This window comes from Sapajus apella, unplaced genomic scaffold (assembly GCF_009761245.1).
Source record: "Sapajus apella isolate SASKATOON/1434 unplaced genomic scaffold, GSC_monkey_1.0 scaffold83, whole genome shotgun sequence".
In the NCBI taxonomy this organism is placed as follows: domain Eukaryota; kingdom Metazoa; phylum Chordata; class Mammalia; order Primates; family Cebidae; genus Sapajus; species Sapajus apella.
Window position 1 is genome coordinate 2,737,273 of NW_022437023.1, and position 19,102 is coordinate 2,756,374.

At 45.5% G+C, this 19,102-nt stretch overlaps 1 protein-coding gene across 8 annotated transcripts in view; it reads left to right on the top strand.

Moving 5' to 3' along the window:
* The window catches only part of PPARD (peroxisome proliferator activated receptor delta), an 84,551-nt gene that overhangs the window by 10,140 nt on the left and 55,309 nt on the right, over positions 1-19,102 (top strand). Inside the window, exons 3-4 of one of the 8 annotated variants that reach the window (XR_004261395.1) lie at positions 9,062-9,203; positions 11,125-11,139. The exons of 3 other annotated variants lie outside the window; for them this stretch is intronic. The gene's annotated coding sequence lies outside the window, so the exon portion shown is untranslated. Of the gene's footprint in view, positions 1-521; positions 533-569; positions 628-6,757; positions 7,026-9,061; positions 9,204-11,124; positions 11,140-19,102 lie in introns of those variants that run through there. 4 more of the 8 variants (XR_004261392.1, XR_004261391.1, XR_004261394.1 and 1 more) reach the window with 4 other exon arrangements.

The following is a 19,102-nucleotide window of genomic DNA, read 5'->3' on the forward strand; positions in this document are numbered from 1 at the left end:
ATTTTTAGTAGAGACAGGGTTTCACCGTGTTGACCAGGATGGTCTCGATCTCTTGACCTCGTGATCCACCCGCCTCAGCCTCCCAAAGTGCTGGGATTACAGGCTTGAGCCACCGTGCCCAGCCCAGTTTATTCTTTTTTTAAGACGGAGTATCGCAGTGTCACCCAGGCTGGAGTGCAGTGGCGCGATCTCCGCTCACTGCAGCCTCCGGCTCTCAGGTTCAGGCGTTTGTCCTGCCTCAGCCTCCCGAGTAGCTGGGATTAGCCTGCCACCATGCCTGGCTAATTTTTTGTATTTTTAGTAGAGACGGGGTTTCACTGTATTGGCCAGGCTGGTCTTGAACTCCTGACCTCCTGATCCATCCACCTCAGTCTCCCAAAGTGCTGGGATTACAGGTGTGAGCCACCACACCGAGCCAGTTTTTTCCAAATATAATGTATTATCTGCAAACAAGGATAATTTGACTTCTTCCTTTCCAATTTGGGTGCCCTTAATATCTTTGTCTTATCTGATTCCTCTAGCTAGAACTTCCTGCCTGGCTCATTAAAAATTTTTTTTTTCTTTTTTAGAAATAAGACCTTGCTCTGTTGCCCAGGCTGGTCTCAAACACCTGCCTCAAGCCATCTTCCTGCCTCAGCCTCCTGAGTAGCTGGAGAAATTTTCTTTCTTAGTTTCTGGCAAAGGTGAGCTTGTAACTTTATCATATTTTTTAGTGTTAATCTCAAAAAACTATGGTTGTTGACGTTTTAGTCTTTCTCACCTGAGGCACTTAACTTTATTTTATTTTTTTTGAGACAGAGTTTTACTCTGTCGCCCAGGCTGGAGTGCAGTGGCATGATCTCAGCTCACTGCAACCTCCACCTCCCGGGTTCAAGCGATTCTCCTGCCTCAGCCTCCTATGTAGCTGGGATTATAAACATCTGCCTTGGCTAATTTTTTGTATTTTTAGTAGAGACAGGGTTTCACCATGTTAGCTAGGATGGTTTCTATCTCCTGACCTTGTGAACTGCCTGCCTCAGCCTCTCAAAGTTCTGGGGTTACAGGCTTGAGCCACCGAGCCCAGCCCTCCTGAGGCACTTCTATGGACCACATCTTGCGACAGGTGTTTCAGACATTCAGGTGTGATCCTTGGCTGCCCCCACCCCCAGGGGTGAGGAACATAACTGAAAAAAGAAGAATATGCACAAAAAATATTTTTTAAGTGTTAGAGAACTGGCAAATACTAAGCACATGGTGCTGTGCAAAGACACGCATTTAGAGGAACAAGTCATCACTGAAGGCTGGCTTTGTCCCTGAAAAAACTAGGTATGAGGTTGGGCTTGGAAAGAAAAGTGGCTTAATTTGAAGTCAACTTTAGAATATTGTAAAACAGCATTCTCAAACTTTTTGGCCTCAAGATCCCTTTAGATTCTTAAAAATTATTGGAGACCCCAAGGGCTTATGTTTACCATGTTAGAAATTAAAACAGGCTGGGCGTGGTGGCTGACACCTGTAATCCCAGCACTTTGGGAGGCCGAGGCTGGTGGATCACTTGAGTTCAGGAGTTCGAGATCATCCTGGGCAACGTGGTGAGATCTGCCTGTACAAAAAATACGAAAATTTGCTGGATGTGGTGGCACGCACCTGTAATCCCAGCTACTCAGGAAACTGAAGTGGGAGGATTGTTGGAGCCTGGGAGGCGGAGGCTGCAGTGAGCCAAGATCGCACCACTGCACTTAGCCTGGGCAACAGATTGAGACCCTGTCTTAAAAAAGAAAAAAAAAAAAGGAAGAAATTAAAACAGAGGAATTTTTTTAAAGTTACTAATTTTTTCTTTTCTATTGAAATAGTGTCATAAGTAAAAAGGTTACTGATTTTTAAGAATCATTTAATATAATAAATGCACTACATGCCATCATAAATGACTTTTTAATGAAAAATAGCTATTTTTCAAAACAAAACAATTATTGAGGGGAGTGTTGTTGTTTTACATTTTTGCCAGTCTTTTTTTTGTGTTCCTGGTTTAATAAAAGACAGCTGAATTCTTACATCTGCTTCTAGAATCAATCTCTTGTGGTATGTTGTTTTGTTTGAAAGATATGACAAAAAATCTGGCCTCACATAGATATGTGGTTGAGGAAGAGAGGAGTATTTTAATAGCCTTTGCAGATCATGTGGCTATTCTTCTGTTCTTCTTTGATTACTATACTATACTATGCTATACTCAACAAAGGTTAGTTGCAATATAGAGTTTGAAACTTACCAACAGACTTTTCATACTTTCTGCCATTAAAATCTGTTGGTCTGTCTTGCACTTTGAATGGATCTTTTACTTTGAATTGGTTATTGGGAAATATTGTTTCACTGAGTTATGTAGATCTTCCAAATGTTGACACATTTTATTTTACATTATCAAAAAACCATATTCATTAGTGTCACCACTGATCTCATTTTAAAAAGTCTTTAAGTATTGGGGAGCTGTCAGGCTCACAGTGGCCAATACATGTTTTCTAAATTTGAGTTTTCTCTTGAAAGCTTGATTTTTACCATTGGTAGCATACTGTTGGTTCTTTTGTTTGATTTTATTTGAGATAGGGTCTCCCTCAGTCACCCAGACTGGAGTACAGTGGTGCAATCATAGCTCACTTGCATCCTTCAACTTCTGGGCTCAAGCAGTCCTCCTTCCTCAGCCTCCAGAGTAGGTGGGACTACAGGTATGTGCCAGCATGCCCAGCTCTTTTTAAAATTTTTTGTAAAGATGGGGTCTTGCGATCTTGCTACATTGACCAGACTGATCTTGAGTTCCTGGCCTCAAGTGATCCATCACCTCAGCCTCCCAAAGCCTGGAATTACAGGCATGAGCTGCCACACCCAGCCTTTTTTTTTCCCCCGAGACTGGGTCTCACTCTGCTGCCCAGGCTAGAGTGCAGTGGCAAATTGTTGGCTCACTGTAGCCTTGACTTCTGGGCTCGAGTAATCCTCCTACCTCAGCCTTCCAAGTAGCCAGTACTACATGCATGCACCATCATGCACACCTCATTTTTTAACTTTTTGTAGAGATCATATCTCCCTTTGTTGCCCAGGCTGGTCTCAAACTTCTGAGCTCGAGCCATTCTCCTGCCTTGTCCTCCCAGAGTGCTGGGATTAAAGGCATGAGCCACTGTGCCTGGCCATTTCTTTTTTTTTTTTTTTTTTAAACAGAGTCTCGCTCTGTTGCCCAGGCTGGAGTGCAGTGGTGTGATCTCAGCTCACTTCAGCCTCCGCCTCCCAGGTTCAAGCAGGTCTCCTGCCTCAGCCACCTGAGTAGCTAGGACTATAGGTGTGTACCACCACGCCCAGATAATTTTTGTATTTTTTAAATTAGAGATGAGGTTTCATCACGTTGGCTAGGCTGATCTTGAACTCCTGACCTCAAGTGATCTGCTCACTTTGGCCTCCCAAAGTGCTAGGATTACAGATGTGAGCCACTGTGCCTGCCAACTAGTTTTTTTTGAAGTAACAATCTCACTTCATCCATTTTCAAGAAAAAGTCTGTCAAATAGTAAAGTCTAAATAATTATCATTTGCCTGTTAATCTTTCTAGTAAAAATGGTGTTTCATGAAACAAGTGTCTAGTTTAGCTTGCAACTCACTCACACAGTGCTTTTCCTATTTATTTATTTTATTTTTAAAAATTTTTGGTTTTTTTAGGTAGTGTCTCGCACTGTCACCTGGGTTAGAGTGCAGTGGTGCAATCTCGGCTCACTGCAACCTCCACCTCCCAGGTTCAAGCGATTCTCCTGCCTCACCCTCCCAAGTAGCTGAGATTATAGGTGCCCACCACCACTCCTGACATTTTTTTTTTTCCTGACATTTTTTGTATTTTTAGTAGAGACGGGATTTCACTATGTTGGCCAGGCTGGTCTCGAACGCCTGACCTCATGATCCACCTGCCTTGGCCTCCCAAAGCTGGGATTATAGGTGTGAGCCACTGCACCCAGCTATTTACTTTTTTTTTTTTTAAGAGACAGGGTCTCATTCTGTCACCCAGACTGGAGTGCAGTGGGGTGATCTCGGTGCACTGCAGGCTCAAACTCCTGGGCTCAAGGGATCGTCCTACTTCAGCCTCCCAAGTAGTAGGGACTACAGATGCACACCATCAGGCCAGCTAATTTTTAAAATTTTTATAGAGATGGGCCTTACTATTTTGAGGCTGGTCTCAAATTCCTGACCTCAAGTGATCTTGAGGAGAATCACTCAAGCCCAGGAGGTTGAGGCTGCAGTGAGCCATGTTTGCACCACTGTACTCCAGCCTGGGTGACAGAGTAAGACCCTGTCTCTAAAAGAAAAAGGGAAAGAGAAAAAAAAGCCCTGTCTTTCTTTTTTTTCTAATATAATTTGATTTTAATCGGACAGCCCTCAGAATCATAGCAGATTCAGAGAGATTCCCCAAAAAAGCTCTGTCTTTCACGCCTAACTTTTACTCAGCCTCATCGTCACCTCAGCTTCTCCCCTGAGAACATTACTAAGTTCTCCACAGCTAATGGCAACTCAGCGTGGAAAGAGTTCTCTTCTAGGAGGATGCTGAAGGGAGGCGCTCCAAGTAGTGTGAGAAAACCGCTTCATGCTTAAGTTCACTGCCATATCATGATACTAAAAGATACCTAACAGCTGATTTTTTTTTTTCTTTTTTTTGAGACGGAGTCTTACTCTGTCTCCCAGGCTGGAGTGCAGTGGCGCGATCTCGGCTCACTGCAGCTTCTGCCTCCCGGGTTCAAGCGATTCTCCTGCTTCAGCCTCCTGAGTGGCTGGGTTAACAGGCATGTGCCACCATGCCCAGCTAGTTTTTGTATTTTTAGTCTCAAACTCCTGACCTCGTGATCCGCCCGCCTTGGCCTCCCAAAGTGCTGGGATTATAGGCGTGAGCCACCTCACAGAGTTCCTTGCCACCACTCCAGTGGAAGTACAAGCCAACTTTGCTCTCCAGCCGGCAGCTCTAGCCAAGCAGGCCACCTTGCACTCTCTCCTCACAAGCACATTGTTCTAGAGTTTGTCAGAACCCAGAGCTCTACTCATTACCTCCTTTTCCAAATAAGCAAGGAAGGCATGCTCTTCGTTTCCCTTAATTGCCTAAAACATCTCCATGTTCATAGAGGCTGACTTTCTTTGCCTCCTAGTTCCTGTTCCTCTAGTATAGGATTTCTCAGGCCTAGCACTGTAAATATATTGGGCTGGGTAATCATCTTGTGTGGGCTGTTTGTGCATTGTAGGATGTTGAGCAGCATCCCTGGCTTCTACACACCAAGTGCCAGTGACACTCTCCCCTCCCCTACTGTAAAACCCAAGAATGTCTGCAAACATTGCCAAATGTCCTCTAGGGGGCAAAATCACCCCTGGCTGAGTCACTGCTCTATCATTTCTTCCCTAAATTTTGCTGTTCAGCGGGGTCCACTGGTGAATCTCACATCAATAAACCTGGTAAGAGAAGTGTATTGTTCTTACATTAGAAGTTTATCCTCCTCAGTTACATCACTGGCCCTTGAGGGCTTTGGGGAGAAGTGATGGGAAATGGTTCACAATTAGCAGCATATTCCAACTAAGTAAGAAAGCATCTGATGTCCACACAACAGAGGAGAATGTCCACGGTGTACAGTTATCTTCTGGAGCTATTTCTCTTCATGTTTCTCAGGGTGTGCTTCTCCAAGTCATTTTTGGTCTGGATAGAAGCCACCTTCCCATAGCATCCGGAGGTGCCATGTAGACCAGGTCACAGTGTGCAGATTGCCATTGACCTGCCCAGTCCTAGTGTTTGACCTGATGCTCATGGCACTCTGACCACATCAGCTTTCCTCTCCAAGCCCAGATGGATTCAGAATCCTCCACCCCAAGCAGCACTCACGAGAGGCAGAACTTATCTGCCATCCTGATCTAGGGCTTGTTCATGTGGTCCAGACCATTTCTTTGCAGTCCCCCTCTCCTGTGTGAAAGCCTTTAGGAAAGTTCGGATATCCTGATGGATTCCCCTCGACCCTCAGCATGCACATCCTGGAATGTGCTCCTCAGCAGTCCGTTGGGGGCTTCAGGCTGGAGAAGAGAAAACTGCTTTTCCCTTTCAAGATGGCCAGAATGCCCTCCAAGGGCCAGAATGCTCAGTTCCATAAAATGAACTCTCCATTGCCCACTTTTTTAAAATTTTGAGACGTAGTCTCATTCTGTCCCCCAGGCTGGAGTGTAGTGGCGCAATCTCGGCTCACTGCAACCTCTGCCTCCCAGGTTCAAGCGATTCTCCTGCCTCAGCCTTCTGAGTAGCTGGGATTACAGGTGCGTGCCACTTCACCTGGCTGATTTTTGTATTTTAATAGACGTGGGGTTTCACTATGCTGGCCAGGCTGGTCTCTAACTCCTGACCTCCAGTGATCCACTCGCCTCAGCCTCCCACAGTGCTAGGATTACAGGTATGAGCCACTGCACCTGGCCTGCTGCCTACTTAAATACCAAATAGTTACAGTGAAAGAAAGACCCCGGCCTGGGGATGCCGCCAAGGCTCCCAATCTGACACTTCTTTTATGTGGACCAGGGATTTGAACTGTGTTTCTTCCAAACTTTTGGAGCTTGCTTCCTTGGTGGTAACCTAAATAGTGGCCCCCAAAATATACCCCTTTATAACTCCTGTAACATGTGAATATTAGATGACAAAATGGACTCTGCACATGTGATTAAGTTAAGGATCTTGAGATGAGAGGATTATCCTGAATTATCTGCGTGGACCCCTAAATGCAATCCCGAATGTCTTTATAAGGGGGAGCCAGAGAGATTGGACACAGGAGAAGGAAACAATGTGACTACTTCAGCAAGATGCTACACTGCTGGCCTTGGAGGTGGAAGAGAAGGCCAAAAATGAAACGAATATAGCTTTGGAAGCTGGAAAAGGCAAGGAAGCTGTTTTCCCCTAGAACCTCTGGAGGAAATGCGGCCTTGCCAACACATTCATTTTAGCCCAGTGAAACTAATTTTGGATTTCTGACCTCCAGAACTGTAAGAGAATAAATGTGTTTTGTTCTAAGTCACTAAGTTTGTGGTAATTTGTTACAGTGTAATAGGAAACTAATACAGTGCTCATCTGCCTCCAGGTACAGGTGGCGGCTTAGCTGATCTCTGTTCTTATTTTAAGGCATCCCTCTCATGGCACAAGGAGAGCATAGGCCCAGCCTTTTTCTGAACCAAATATTTGAAGCAATCTGCACTTTGGGGGAAACTGTTGAGGAGTTCTTGGGCGCAAGAGAGAAAGCCTCATATGGTATCCGATCCTTGCTTTGGAACTCTCCCAGCACCTTCAGTGATATCAGTAACAAAGGGTTCTTTCAGACCAGTGAGGATCTAGGATTATTAAAATGTGATTCTAATTCCATCTTCCCCTTTCCTACTCCATTTATTCAACAGATGTTTATTGGGTACCTCCTATGTGCTAGGCACTGGGGATGAAGGAATAAATAAAGCAGATAAAAAATCTCCTGCTCTTATGGTAACTGAGGTGGGGGAAAGGGAGGGAGCCAGAGTTGACTCAATAGCATATGAGATGGCTTCAGATGCACTATAGAAAACTAAACAGGAAGGGGGTAGTGGCGGTTTCACATAGACAGCCAGGGAAGGCCTCACCATGAAGGTGGCATTTTAGCGGAAGGAGGAGGGTGAGCCATTGTGGGGAGAATCCCGCAGACAGAGGGAAAGCAAGTTCCAAGGCCCTGCAGTAGAACACAGCTGAGGTGTTCAAGGCATAGAGAGGAGCCAGCGTGGCTGGACAGAGGGAGAGAGGAGACTAGGAGATGAAGTCAGAGACGCGATTGGTGGCCTCGAAGCACCATCACATCTTTTACTGTGCTTGGCCCTTTCCCCCTTCCTTCTCCTCTCCTCCCCCTCACACCACCTCACGGGTTTTAGGCCCATGTTCCTTGGTTCCTTTCCATGGGATATTTATCACGTCATACTTAGGGACTATCAGCAGGCAAACACAGCCATTTAAAAGTGTTAGAAGAGGGGAAAAGCAGTCTTCTCTTTCTGAATGATGGAAGCAGTTCCACATCAGTGTTGGCATGGCACTGTGTACCTGGCAGTGCAGGCTGGCCACTCACCACACAGTTCTCGGTGGTTTCTGGGACGCTCCCCTCCATGGCCTTCCTCAGCCCACGAGGAAGTCCAGGCTTCTGGGCCCCCTGTTTCTTTCCATTCCACCCCTCTTGATCTCCCCAGTGCAGCTCCCACAGCTGACTTCTGTCCCCATCTATATCTAATCCCCTTTCCATGGCAGAGCTGGTAGATAACCCAGTAACACTCTGAGTAGACTGTGGCCCCCACACATTGAGTGCAACGTGCCAGTCACTATGTATATCACTTTGTTTTATGCACACAGCAACCCTAAGAGGTAGGAATCATTGTACCACTTTTAAAGATGAGGATACTGAGGCTCAGACTGGTTAGAAAACTTGCCTAAAGTTGCACAGCTAATGAATGGGAGAGCTGGGATTTGAACCCAAGTGATTAAAACCCATGTCTTTGATCGCTACATAGCAGGGCTTTCTAGGAAGGATGGCTGGCTGGATCTAATTGTTCCAGTTTGGAAAGTACCTGCTTGACTGGCCAGACTGGTGTTGGCTTCAGAGAATAGCAGTCTCTTGTTGGTCGCTGAGCAGAAGCAAAATTTTGGCAGGCCTTGGGGCCTCCTGCAGAGTCACATTCCAGGTCAGTGGACAGAGGAGGCGCTGAGAATGGTCGTGCATACTGGCTCCCTGGATCTGCTCCAAGATAGTGAGCAGCCCCTAGAACCACAAGACACTGACCAGCCAAGCTGTGGGCCCGGCCTGTAGGGTGGGAGGAACTCTTAGGAGAAAAAAACAGTCTCTGCTGTAAGTGATTAATCAGCGGCTTCAGTTTGGTGAAGTGAAAAGGGAAAGAGAATTTGGCCCAGATGCGCATATAGGGAGAGAAATAAGGGAGGGAAATTGCCTTTATTCAGGTTCTCCCTTAGGCCAGTCATTACCCCATGGATGAAATCCCCTTCTTCCACACCAGCCTGCAAGAGGTGGGTATTGCTATTCCTATTTTACAGACACAGTGTGGGATCAGAGAGGTTAAACAACTCGCCCAAGTCATACAGCCAACAAGTGGTGGAATTGGAATTTGAGCCCTGTTCTTCTCAGTTCAGTAGCCCTGCTGTTCTTGCTGATGTCACCTCAGCCTGGGCTCTCCAGGTATGTGCAAGTAGTTATGCAGTTGTACATCCACAGGCTTGTGAGCAGAGGCTGAAAAAAAATCAGGGCTCTTGGTACTAGCCTTCTCAACGTGGGTGTTGCCCAGGCTAGCAGGACTCACTATGCCCAAACCAGCAGTCGCATCATCTTTTTCTCCTTTCTTGCACCTTGCCATCCCTGATTTATTTTTAGAGAGCCTTTTCTATTTCTGTTCCCATTTCTTGGCTTGGATGCAGGGGCTGTGGTGCAGGGATTGGAAATCAGAAGAGGCAGGCATAGAAGGCATCTCACTGGTGGCCTTGGCTGGTCTCTGGGAACTGTGCCCATCTGCTGGCCCTGCTGGCTCCTCCTCAGGCCAGCTGTAGGCCCCAGGGATCTTAGAGCTCGGGTAGCAAGAGGCTGTGAGGGCAGCCGAGACAGAAACAGCCACACTTCTCATTTCTTTGGCTTCTCAGAGGGGAATGAGCCTCCTCCTGGAACAGAGCAGGGAGTAGCATGTGGCACTCTTTATAACTCTAGCTCACTGCCTGTTTTCTCAGGCTTACAAACTTCTAGGGAATATGGGGTAGTGCTTAAGAGCCAGACTCTGTGGGGCATGGGAGTGATAACTGTAGACCCTCCACCCCTGGGGATTAAATGAGCTCATACATGTAAAGGCACAGAGGAGGCACTCACTGAACGTTGATTGTTCTATTAGTGTCATTAGACCCTCGGCACCCAGCACCATAGGTGGATGCTAGTCATTATTGGTTGGACCAAACAGAACTTCAAGGCAGCTGAGCATGGTGCCTCATACCTGTAATACCAGCACTTTGGGAGGCCAAGGTGGGAGGGTCATTTGAGGCCAGGCATTTGAGATCAGCCTGGGCAACATAGTGAGACCCTGTGTCTATTTATTAAAAAAATTAAAATAATATTAAAAAAAAGAAAAAGAACTTCAGTGTTATTTGTCTTTCTCTTTGCATCTGAACACTGGCTTGAGTAGGTATTAACCCGAGTCCAGTGATTATCTGTGGAGCCCCACAGGGTACTTCTGAGTGGCAGCAACCTAGAATGTGCTCCTACGAACCCCTGCCTGGGGCCTGGAAAAGTCAGGGAGGTGCAGCGAGGACTTCTGTGGCCTGAGGATGTCTGTAACCCCCAGACCTTATGTTTAGTTTTACACCTTGCTGAGGTTCTGGCTTTTGGATATGAACTCTGGAGTGGTAGGGGTCTGTGCCCCATGGGGGCAGGTGGTTCTGGGTGTTGGGCATGAGATGATGGAGGAAGGGCTTGCAGCTTGCAAGCTGTTTATTTAGTGACAAACAGTAGATGACACCTTTAGAAAACTGTGTTGGGAGCTTTGAAATTAATCAGATGCCACCAATGGCTAGGATCGTAGGAATTGGGGAACTGTCTTTTTTTGGGATGTGGGACTGGCACTTGAGCATAAGTTTTTATGCATGTGGTTTATAATTTAGTTAAAAATAGTTATATAAATAATGCTCATTTGTTACAGATTATTAGAAAATACAGATAAGCACTGAGAAGAAAAACTATATAACCACACATAAGTGGCTGCTTTGATCTATGGGTTTTTTTTTTTTTGGACCTATGTTCTTTTCAAATTGTGTATACCTAGTTATTTTAACATTTAGTTTTGTGACTTGCCTTTCCCATTTTTCAGGTGGATTCCTGGTGTCTGCTTGTCTTCCAGCCTCCGCTCGTGCTTGTGGGAAAGGCATTTGGCCTAAAGGGAGGCACTTGGAAAGAGCTGTCTGGTTGTTCCTTGATGTCATTGCCAGATGGGCAGAGGGTAGAGAGGTGCACGAAGTCTTACTCTGCCTCTCCCCATCTGTGTTTCTCCCTGTCCCTGTCCAGCGCCCCATCTGCTCTGCCTACTCACCACTCCTGCCTTTTTTTTCCTTCCGTACAAATCCAGAAAAGGATACCACCTCCAGTCTGAAGGTTTCCTTCTATGGCTTTGAGGGATGACTCTCTGAGGAGCTCAGAAAAAAAGGTGCACAGAGAATAGATGGGAAGGGTAATGCCAGGGCTGGGGATGGGGGTCTTGGGAAGAACAACTCAGAGGAGGGCCTGGGCCCCTGGCTCTGTCTTGAGTCAGTGCAAAGAAGCTTCATGGGTGATGGGTTGGGGCAGGGCAGGCAGCAAGTGGCTGCAAGGACTTCTTTCTGAAACAGCAACCAAGCTGGCCAGGAAGAGGCCTAGAGAATAATGATCCCAGATAGGGGCCAGACGTAGGGGAGAAGACAATGTGTCTCAATAGCACCTGCTCCTCCACCCTGTCCCTACTCTTTCTATGATCTTTCCGGAGATTCTCTCTCTCTCTGCCTGATCTGCTTCCCTCACCTGACAGTGTCCAGGCACAGTAGTTTGACACATCTGGCTTAGCTGGCTACTGTGCTCTACTGACAACTGTGTGGCAGCAGCTGCACAGCTTCTTGGCACCTCCCTGGGCAGTAGGCAGGGATACAGCATAGAGAAAGATGTTCCATGCATCAGGAGCTCAGATTCCGTTCCAGAAAAACATCTCAAAGCCAGGGAGAAAATTGAAGAAGAGGTATTTTGTGGAGAACAAGCCATGCCACCCTGTCACTTCTTACAGAAGAAAATGGTGTCTCTGGCAGTAGGCAAGGAGAAGACCTCTCTGAGCTCTAAGGGTGAGTGGGAGTTGCCTTCTCAGGTCTTTTCAGGTGAACTACTTTGGCCTCCACACAGGTTGGGCCAGGAATTCATGCTTAAGAGCAGGCTGATTTCCATAAGCTTTGGGTTCCTCTGGGCTTGCCTGGATCATGCCTGTTCTCCTGTGATCCCAGGCCTGGTGAGACCCGCTAGCAGGGCAGGATAGCTTCCTGTACGTCCACTCAAAGCCTGCACCACCCCCTCTCCCTTCACCACTCCAGAGCTATAATTAAGTTCCCATGTGAAACTGTATCCCTCAGCTGACACATGCTTGTAACCACAGCCCTGGCCATTGGACGGCTCATCTGGGGTGACTGATGGGGCTGGTGCGGGGGCCTCCAGACACTCTCCAGTAGGTCTGAGTAGGTGGTGTGGACCCACCGGGAAAGGGTGGATCCAGTGAGGCGAGGGCCAGGCCTTGCCTAAGAGTCAAAAAGTAGGAAGTCGTGCGGGAGATGAAGGGCGGGTGAGCAGCTAGAAAGTGCCATGGGACACAAAGCTGAGGGAGACAGACAGGCAGCCTTTCATGGCTGGAAGGCATGGACAGGGGGAAACTTTCAAATCACTGAGCCACAGACAGAATGTGAGCAGTTTATTTCATATTCTGTGTATTTTTATAGCATAAAATTAAGATATATTTCACATAACTAAATCCACCGCTTTAAAGTATGCATTTCGGTGGTTTTTATATATTATATTAACCATGTTATACAGCCTTCACCACTAATTCCAGGACACTTCTGTCACCTAAAAAACTCTGTACCTACCAGCAATTGCTCCATCCCTTATCCATCCTCTGGCTAGTAATCTACTTCCCTTCTCTTCTATTTTTTTTTTATTTTTTATTTTATTTTTCATCTGTTCTTTTCTACATAGACCAAACTACTTCCCTTCTCTATGGCTTTCCCTATCCTGGACGTTTCAATATGAATGGAATCATATCATATGTACCCTTTTGTGTCCGAATCATTTCACTTAGCATGTTTTCGAGGTTCATCCATGTTGCAGCATGTAACAGTACTTTATTCCCTTCTGTGGCTGAGTATTCCATTGTGTATATATGTTTTGTTTATTTAAAAGTTGGTAGACATTAGGGTTGTTTCCATTTTTTGACTGCTATGAACATTCATGTACAAGCTCTTGTGGAACATATGCTTTAAGTTCTCTTGGGAATATACTTAGTGAAATTGCTGGGTCATGTGGTAATTCCATGTTTAACTTTGTTTTTTTTTTTTTTTTTTTTTTTGAGACGGAGTCTTGCTCTGTCTCCCAGGCTGGAGTGCAGTGACATGATCTCGGCTCACTGTAACCTCCGCCTCCTGGATTCAAGGGATTCTCCTGCCTCAGCCTCCTGAGTAGCTGGGATTACAGGTTCCCACCACCACACCTGGCTAACTTTTGTATTTTTAATACAGACAGGGTCTCACCATGTTGGCTAAGCTGGTCTTGAACTCCTGACCTCAAGTGATCTTCCTGCCTGTCAGTCTCCCAAAGTGCTAGAATTACAAGTGTGAGCCTCCATACCTGGCCTTGTTCCTAAATTCCAAATCTTAGGAGGAAAGCTTTCTTTTTTTAAAGACAGGGTCTCATCCTGTCATCTCGGCTGGAATGCAGTGGTATGATCCTAGCCCACTGCAGCCTTGAACTCCTGGGCCCAAGCAATCCTTACACCTCAGCCTTCCAAATAGCTAAGACTGCAATCCTCCTGTGTCACCCTCCCAAAGTGTTGAGGTTACAAACGTGAGCCATGGCACCCAGCCAATAATTTTTGAAAATCCAGCAGGTATTCCCACTTTCCCTCCTCAGGCTCTCAACCATCCTGTTTCTTCCTCTTAGTGCCCTCTTAACCACTTTGGTTTGTGAGTATGCGCCTGTGCATTCTCTATTATTACATTGTTACTCTTCAGGCAGATGCTGTCTGCTATACTCACTGGTCTGCGCCTTGCTTCACTTATTATATATTGGCCATCTTTGCATACCAGACATATAGAGCTTCCTCATTCTTTTTTTACAGTTGCCTCATCTATTGTATGGATGTGCCATTCTCTTGTCTTCTTCTTCTTCAAGATAGATTCTTACTCTGTCACCCAGGCTGGAATACAGTGGCATGATCTCAGCTTGCTACAACCTCCGCCTCCAGGGTTCAAGTGATTTTCCTGCCTCAGCCTCCTGAATAGCTGGGATTACATGTGCACGCCACCATGTCTGGCTGATTTTTGTATTTTCGGTAGAGACATGGTTTCACTTTGGTGGCCAGGCTGGTCTTGAACTCCTGACCTCAAATGATTCCCCCATCTTGGCTTCCCAAAGTGCTGGGATTACAGGCATGAGTCACCGTGCCCAGCTTGGATGTACCATTCTCCTATTCATTGATGAATGTGCAGGTGGTTTCCAGTCTTTTTTGGCAATGAATAACCTTGCCATTTTGCACAGAGTTAAACAGATTGGTGCAGTGATGGAGACAGACACTGGGGAAATAGGGAAGGCTTCCAGAGGATACTTACAAAAGGCTCAGGGTGAGTGAGCACTGGTATCTGAGTGGGTGTTGCAGGCCTGGCAGAATTTCAGCAGGCTGAGATGTCGTAGGAAGGGCAAATAAAGAAAAGAACTAAAGAAAAGAACAACAGCTCAGGTGTGACTCGGGAAATGAAGAGTATTAGTTATCTATCCCTGCATAACAAATTACCCCAAAATTTAGTGGCTTAAAACAGTGCCTACTATCTTGCAGTTTCTGTGGGTTAGGAGAGTTTTACACAAGGATGTGAATACCAGAAGGTGAGGATTGTTGTTAGCCATTTTAGAAGGCTGACTCTAATAGCAAGTTGCAGTGAGACTAGGATTGGCCAAGGCAGCAGATGGAGTCATGATTATAGACAGTCTTACATGCTTAGCTGAGAGGTTCTCAGAGATTGATCTGAGAACAGTGGGAGCCATGAAAGGTCTTTGAGCAGGAGAATAATGTGATAGCTGCCATCCAGGACAATTAATCTGTTAGCATTTATACTACAGGGGTCAAAATGGAGAGAGATACACAGGCAGAGGCCTAGATTAGGAGATGGCTATAGTAGTGTAGGTGAGAAATTCCTGACCTGTAGTACTAAATGCTTTTTTTTTTTTTTAAGACAGTCTCGCTTTGTCACCCAGCCTGGGGTGCAGTCACATGATCACGGCACGCTGCAACCTCCGCCTCCCAGATTCAAGCAATTCTAGCACCTCAGCCTCCTGTGTGGCTGGGACTACACGTGTGCACCACCATGCTGGGCTAATTTTTGTATTTTTAGTAGAGATGGGGTTTTGCCATGGTGGCCAGGCTGGTCTTGAACTCCTGGTCTCAAGTGATCCACCCACCTTGTCCTCCCAAGGTGGGATTACGGGTGTGAGCCACTGTGCCTAGACTCTGTAGTAAATACTTTAGCTACATATTCTCTCTGTCTTCAAAATGACCACAGAAAGAAAGTATTACTGATTTATGATATGCATATGGTCATACAGGCATAGGTTGCAGAGCAGCACTCAGGCCTTTCTGGCTTTGATGACTGTGCCTTTGGTGGCACTGGAAGTGGAAAGGTGGGGGTGACTTTGTCCATTCCCTGGATGCTAAAAGGAAATGGAGGAGTCTAAGAGGTTGACATTTTGAACCTGGATGACTGGGACAAAGATGACACTGTGACAGGAAGAGAGGCCAGAGGAAACACTGGTGTGGTGGGAGAAGGTGAGTTATTCTGGAACATGGGGCATTTGTTGACAGGGTCTTTTCCATGATAGGGGGAGTGTAAATAGTTCCTGTACTTTGTATGTGAAGACGTACCCTTGGCCCATAAAGACTCTAAATATAGAGAAAGGATATGGTGTGGTGGCGGTTTGAACATTGGGTTTGTGCAGATAGTGACAGTAACTGGCACTGGGTTGTGCTTTAGATTTTCACAGCCTATTTATTTCTTTTGAGACTCACACAAACGAATTGAAGTTATCATCATTCCCTATCTGATTGATGAGGAAACTAAGGCTCAGAAGAATCGATTTACTCAAGGAGAAACAGCGTTTCAATTACTTACTGCTGTGTAACAAATCACCTGGGAAACTCGGTAGTTTAAAACAACCACTATTTATCCTTTCTCTTGATTGTGTGAGTTGGGCCCAGCAGGGGTGGTTCTGCCCCACATGATGTTGACCGAGTTTGCCCATTTGTCTGTGTTTAGCTGCACTGTAATATCTAAGGGGGCTTCTCTCTGCATGGCTTCTAATCCTTCAAGAGTCTATCCTGGACTTCTTGCAGTATGGCATCTGGGGGCCAAGACGGTGGAAGCCAGTCCTATTGAGGCCTGGGCTCACATCCCAGAACATCACCTCAGTCACATTCTATTGGTCAAAGCTGTCACTGGGGCAGCCCAGATTCTAGGATGGGAACTAGGCTCCTCTACTTCGTGATGGAAAGAGTGGCAAAATGTTTGTAGCCATCTTTAAAACACAAGCAGTCTATAGTGGATACCTGGATATGAATCCAGGTCTGTGTTACTCAGACTCAGGGTTCTTTCTGCCACACCACATTGCATCCCTTTCTGCTTTTGGCTGCTTGGGAGTTGCAAAGCTTGCTGGATCTTTCCTGTGATTGGAGAGGGCTAATTTTTCTTGCGGTATCTCAAAGTGGAAGTTGCACCAGTCATTCATCTTTTCATAGATTAGTATCCAAGATCACTATGTCTTAGGGAACCTTCCAAAATAGGCTTGCTCTGGGAATTTGCTAGCTTCTCCCAGGCTTCAGCAGTGATAGCCAGACATGCATGGAATTTCCCTTTGGAGTTTCCCTTTCTGCACTTAGTGGCCTTTTGATCCATAGTGCTTGCTGGATGGGATTCCTGCTGCATTGTAGCTAGATGTGGAGGCTAGCTCTGTTTTGAGTTATCCCAGATAGTATCCAAGTCCAGTGAGTCCCATACTTGGCTCACCTGGCATATTTACCTGGGAGTTTTAGGGAAAAGGTAGATTCCTGGGCCTTCCTCATGCCTGTTGAATTAGAAGTCCCAGGGATGGGGTCCAGGAACCTGCATTTAAAGCTCCCCATTGGTTTGGGGGTGCAGCTTGGTTGGGAAACCACTGACTTCCAGTTGCTGGCACTCACCCTCAGCCCAATCATTTCAGAAAGATGGCTTTGTAAGTCACTGATCAGAGGAGGCCACATGGGAGAGAATGATTTGTCCAGAGGGCCTCATACTTCACAACCAGGAAGTGACTCCTGAAAGTGTCCAGGAAGTTTCTGTCTGAATCTGCTCAAATCTTTGATGTTGTTTTGCATGATTGGTAGTAGCTGAGCTTTATGGTGGCTGCTGGGTTTTTTCTTTTAAAGTGTTTGCAGAGAGGAGCAAGCTCTTCTCTTTGTGACTTTTTAGCAGTTTTGTTGAGATATAAGTCATAAGCAGTCAGCAGATGCTCCCTAACCAGGAGCTACTTGGTCTGATTTCTTTGGAATATGAAATTCCTTTGCTTGGCTATCTAGTTGGTATCTTTGGTATGAAGAATCTGACAACCCTAGAGATATCTAAATTAGCACAACAGTTGGGCCTTTCTATTGGACGTACTTAAGGTACACTTGGAAAGGTAGATTTTAAAACCCTGGGTAATTTGGTTTGCCAGTTAAATAAACTTCTATATTTTAGACTATTTGAAAAATAAAGATAAATATAAAGAAGACTATAAAAATTACCTAGAACCTTCCTCTCAGAGAATTTCCATGGTTAATGTTTTGATGGCTATTCTTCCTCGCCCCCCCCATGACCCTTCACACCCCATCTTTTTGAAAACCATATTGAAGTCATATTGAATGTGACTTTTTAGCAGTTTTGTTGAGATATGTCATAAAGTCCAACTGTTTCCAGTGTAAAATTTGGTGATTTTTAGTATTTATAAAGTTGTGCAACCATCACCACAATCTATCTAGTTTTAGAACATTTTCTTTGTCCCAAAAACAATCTTTTTTTTTAAATTTTTGTGATGGAGTCTGGCTCTGTTGCCTAGGCTGGAATGCAGTGGCGTGATCTCAGCTCACCACATTCTTCTCCTGCCTCAGCCTACCCAGTAACTGGGACTACAGGTGCGTGCTACCACGCCTGGCTAATTTTTTTTTTGTATTAAAAAAAAATTTTTTTTTGAAGGCAGTAAAATTTAGCAGTGGGGGGTTGTATACCAACTTTAATGACACTAATGTTAGTAAGTTCTGATAACCCACTACCATCAGACCAGTCTTTTTTTTTTTTGTATTTTTAGTAGAGACAGGATTTCACTGTGTTAGCCAGGATGGTCTCGATCTTCTGATCTCATGATCCCCCTACTTCGGCCTCCCAAAGTGCTGGGATTACAGGCATGGGCCACCGCACCCGGCCCCAAAAAGACATCTTGCAATCCGTTAGCATGTACTCCCCCTTCGAAGCCCTCCTCCCCCCACTCCAGTCCAAGACTTTCACTCATCTGGTTTACCTACAGATTTGCCTATTCTGGACATTTCATATAAATGGATCGTACAATATGTGGTCTTTTGTGATTGGCTTCTGTCACTGGACACAATCATGGTACTGTTTTGAAAACTGCTTTAAACATTAATATCACTAGCAATTTGGATACAGTTTTTAAGAATGTGTTTTTAATAGCAGAGCAATATTCATTCTTATGAGAATATCTGATCTTATTTAATCAGTGCTGCCGACAGACATTTAGGTTATTTCTCATGTTTTGCTATTATAGCCAATGTTCCCTGCACACAGAAATTATTTTGTTGATTTATTGGTTAATCGTCTGAATCTGTGACTACATCAAAAGCCCTTTGAGGGCAGTCACCTTTCTGTCCCCCCTACTACTTGGCACGGTTCCTGTCACTTGGTAGATATTCAGTTTTTAAAGTGAGTGAGAGAGAGAGAGAGAGAGAGAGAGCATGCATGTGAATTTTGAATGAATCAAAATGTAATATTGATAAATGTTGCCATATTGCCAAATTATAGAAAGTTACACTAATTTACCCTCTCACTGCAGTATAACAGTACCTGATTCCCTGTTTCTTTGAATCTGGATTAATTTGTACAGAAAGTCCAGTGATCTTTTGAATGATGATATTCTCCAACCTGTCAACCAGTTAGTTTGGGAACTCATGCGTATCCCTGTCTGTGGGCCAGGGAAAGATGGTGGTGTATGGGAGCTCTGGCCTCCCGGTCCTCAGTGTGGCACCATGG